We start from the raw sequence: 4,777 nt of genomic DNA on the forward strand, positions 1-4,777 counted from the left end.
AAAACCATCCACAAAGGAGTGTACATCTGCATAATTTGCATAGAGCAGCATACAGATAGCTATAAAAGGATACAACATGGATGGAATGTCTTGCTTATACAGTAAGATTACAGTATGAACAAAACAAAAGTACAATTTTTCCATATTACTACCAAAATTTAAAAAAATGGAGAGTAATGGAATTAATTTTCATTTTGAAAGCACTTGTAACTGCACTTTATATACAAAACAAAACCAAAATGTGTAATTTTGTGCAATTTTTCTTAGAACTATGGACACATTTTGAGTTTGATTCTTAAAGGAGCTTTTCAATATTCATGTGGACTATAAGCTATTAGAATTTCCTATAGGAGGCCTATAAGCATTGTCAAGTTCAGTGCAACACTACTTATTTGTAGGGATCAGTTTGGTTTTTTAGGTTACATATACATATGAATATGTACTCAGATTTTCATATTGTTCATGTTCCCCAAATATACTTCACTTAACTAAAACCAAATTGTAAAACAAGTGCTTTTAACTGCAGGAAAATCCATACTCTACTGCACTATAGCTCTCAGAAGTTTTGCCTCATTTACTGGGGAAAAACCCACAACGATTTCTTTTAGATTTTGCTGGGATCCATGGAAACAGAGTCTCGAGAGGCTAAATCTACATTGCTTTGTTACATTATTTCTGAGAGCTGCCACAGTAGACTCCTGAAAAATCTCAAGGAACTTACAGACCACACAAGTTATGTCCCAGTGTAATACTGCAAGTAGTATCTTCAGGACTGGCATTTGTCCCACCACTTCTTGCACTGTCTCCCACACCCTCCATTTGTTCTCCCCATAAGACATCTGCAACAGATATAAGGTGCATATAAGGTGGCTGCTAGGCCCCCTTCTTCAAGCAACACAGTCGCAGTCCCAGGCACTCAAGAAGAAGAGATTGTGTGGGGCTGCTTATTGCTGATCTTCACTATGCCTGATCCAAAATGGATTTCAGCTTCAGAAAGAGAAAGAAGTTTGACACTCAGTGCTGACTTTGACTCTACCTTATTTAGGCCAAGAAACCTCTTGGGTTTATCACAGATGAATAAATCTGAGAGAGAAGTAAATCAGGACAATGTAGAATAAAGATGGCAGCAGAGAAAAAGAAGTTGTATCCTGATGTGATGGCTCATGTTCACACCTGTACACACTGCTGCCCAAAAGCTGCAGGCATTATTCACTTTAGGGACGCTTCTTGTTACTTGGAGAATAACATGCATTATCCTCCACAGTAGGTTTAACCTGCTTTTCCAAGTTTACCAGGGGAAAAAGGCTACTTGGCAGGACTTAAGTGAGTATATATGGACACTGGAAAGATCCATAGTTGCAAGGTGGATATTAAAATTCTACTTGGATGGGCCAATCTGTGGACACCCATGCACAAGTTCTGTACTGACATTTATGTTCTTGCCAGTCTGAAGGAGACAAATGGGCCTACTGAGAGAAGGCAGATTGATTCAAATATCAATGTCATGTATTATAGAATATCATGTCTTATAGAAATAACCCAGTGTTCATAACACTGCTGCAGCACAGCTCGGCACCTGATGTCTCTGGTTCTGGATCCTTTCCAAATATCCTTTGTGCTTTGGTTTGAAAATATAGTATCAACATGGCTGAGGCTTTCCTCATAGTTGACATAACTTTAAATATACTGTATAATATCTCTGAGGCAATTGCACTGAACTTGATAGGTGACTGGGAGTGGAATCTGGCAGTAGCTATGATTCATGACCACAGAGAATATAATCATAGCTATGGTGAAAGCACAGAGCACTTGTCAGGAGTGTCATGAGTTTTCTGTCCTTTACCAGAAGTCAACTGCTGTTATAAGGCAAGAACTGATGATTGTGACTACATTGTCCATGTCTGTGCTGATGCCACAAAGAGGAAGGAGACAGAACTTGAGAGCAAGGTTTACACCATTGGATCTGGATGCCAGATTACCTTTAAATCTAGTCCCCCTGAAAAGCATCTGTATCTGAAAGCTTGAAGAGACTTGGTTCACCTGAATGCATGTGTACAGGAGGTCAGGGATTTGATCTCCAAGGACTTCAGGGATAGAGGACAGAACTGTGTTTCACATGTTCACATGACAGAGGGACTAGATAGCTATTTTTTAGGAAAGAAGCTACAGACTTGGAATCTATAGAACTCAGAAATCAACTAGGAACATATCAAAGGTTGCTAGGAGGATCAGATAAGACCTAGCTTGGGGTTGAATGTATCTCTAGGTGATTTTTGGCTTTGAAAAATCTGAAACTGGAAGCCATGTATATGCTGTTGGGGCCCTAAAGCAAAAAATGACGAAAACCTCCACCAAGCTGAGGCAATCCTCAGAATTGCTCTAATTAATCTGTACAAAGGAAGTGCAGTAATTCAACAACGAAATATTCTTTTATCAGAAGCTACATAAATTTATAGATAAATACAATCCTTATTCCATAAATATCACAATTTAAAATTATGTTTTATAATTCTTTTATCCCATAATAAAATTCAGAAAATCCAATATTAATACTTTAACTTCTCCTTTTGTTAAATTTCAGACATCCTGTCAAGTAAAGCAGGGAGTTGTTTTCACTTCATGGTATTTAAAATAATCAAACTGGTACATAAAATTATTACTGCTATCACAAGCTAAAAATTTACTTTATTGGAAATCTTAGTAATGCATTGACTCTTTTATTTTAGAAACTAGAATCTAATCCCATATCCTCTGAATGGTTTGATTTCATCAGTTAAAACAGAAAAATAAGCTAAAAGGTACTCACTTATTTTATTTCTCACTTCATTTAGTTTTTCTCCAAGGCATTTAGCTTCAGCAAACCTGTCAATGCAAGCACAATGATACAGAATTATTCTAAAGAACAACTAGTTAAAATAGTTGTTCACAATAAAATACAGAATTTCTCAGGACTACTTTTTGATTTGTAAGTAGAACTAGTTGGAAATAATTTTGCATCAGAAAAGATTGTCTGGTCTAAAAGAAACCATTTCTGAAAGAAAATAGGTTTACTAGACAGACAAAACGAATTTACTTGACCAAGTTTTAAAAATTATATTATTTCAATTGTAATGATTGGATTCTCTTAAATATTCATATTACACTACAATATTAACTTTAATATGCAACATTACTTGGAATGTTTTGACATTCAGCTATATAAAAGTAAAAGAAAAAAAAAATCCAGGAGGAGTTAAACCAAAATGTTTGAAAGTAATAGAACTTATGCTCACCAGGAATTTTCAAATTTCAGCCTGTAATTTGCATATTGCTGATAATCACTGTTTGTGCTGTGTGGAAATGTACATCCCAATCTCTAAGAAATCTCTCAAACAGAAATATAAGAAAGTATGATGAAACTAAATTATTCTGTTCTTCTACAGATTCTCCTTACGTGAATGCAGACTTTCAGATGATATTCAGCTACTGCTCAAATACCAATACGAGCCAAAGCTAGACACATGTAAATAGCCAGCAAGAGGTAGACTGAGAAGGATGGAAACAAATAAATGAATCAGGCTTGACCTCATATTAAAAAAGGGAAATGACTTTTTTTTTTAAATGTGAAATTCCCACCAGGTACGTTTCTAAATAATTCACTAATTCCTCATTATATTTGAATAACCAAATCTTCACATGGATGTAAAATATTCTAATGTTCAGAAGTTTCTTTTTAGCTTGCAACATGGTGTTGCAGTGATGCTTACTTGAGTGTTATTAAGCATCCTGCTCACTGTATGTCTTGCTTGCTAGGAAATATGTCATATCTAATTATATCCTTGAAAAAAAAGATGCCTACAGAGCCTTACAGATTCACTTATATTCTCTACATTCCCTACAGTCTGCTAGAACTTGATGCCTTCTCCTTTTGTGCTTTTTCCTGTCAGTTTTCTGATCCTTTGCAGCAGTTGCTGTCATAATTATTCTCTTACACTTGTTTAACTCAGTTCTGTTTAAAACTGTTTAGGACAAATGGCATATGTATCGGGCTTTCAAATGCCAAGTGTATTCTGCTGTAAAAAGAGCAGTCAACTCAATGTACAATGGCAAAGTATGAAGTCTCTGAGAGAACTGAGGCTTGTTCAAGGAAATATCCATTGTAATAGCCTACATAGTAATATTTTAAAATGTAGAGGAATGATTTGTTGCATTGTGACATTTGTTGTAAGACATTAGGCTTGACATGAAAAATCTGAATTGTTACTTGGATGTGTACAAGTTGAACCTTGCAGAATGTAAAGGCAGAACTATAAATTAAATTAAAACTTGCTTAATTGTAAAGCAAGCCTTTAGCTGATCTGGAAGGGTCTTGGTTAAGCCAAGTAACTGAGGAAATCCACAGATTGGATTTCTGTCTTACCCAAATAATGGTAAAACAGAGTAAAGAAATAGAACTTTCCCCTGGGGAGGCAGGGTTTTGAAAACTGCATCTTCTCAATTAGTCCATTTCCCTGTAAAACTAGAACAAGTTAGAATTTCAGGTCCCCTGAAATGCCCCATGCATATCTGCTCACAAACATTTGCTTTCAAGGCTCAATTCAACTTGGCTAAGTGGCTGAAGCTGGAGGGTTCCTCAGCACTTAGTTTTTCTTACATAAAGAAGGCAGAAGCCTTTGAAGCATCTGTGAGATGTTTATACAAGCTTTTTCCACTGATGTTGACTTAGAGGACACAAGCAGGTCTTGAAGATTGTGTAAAGATCAAAGCAAAACACCCTGAAGTACCCCTCTCTCTCTTT

The 4,777-nt window shown here is 36.0% G+C and overlaps 1 pseudogene; it reads left to right on the forward strand.

Moving 5' to 3' along the window:
* The first annotated feature begins 1,333 nt into the window (after positions 1 to 1,333).
* Positions 1,334 to 2,025, forward strand: LOC114818820 (adenylosuccinate lyase-like; annotated as a pseudogene).
* Positions 2,026 to 4,777: the final 2,752 nt, after the last annotated feature.

This window comes from Antrostomus carolinensis, unplaced genomic scaffold (genome assembly GCF_000700745.2).
Source record: "Antrostomus carolinensis isolate BGI_N321 unplaced genomic scaffold, ASM70074v2 scaffold2878, whole genome shotgun sequence".
In the NCBI taxonomy this organism is placed as follows: domain Eukaryota; kingdom Metazoa; phylum Chordata; class Aves; order Caprimulgiformes; family Caprimulgidae; genus Antrostomus; species Antrostomus carolinensis.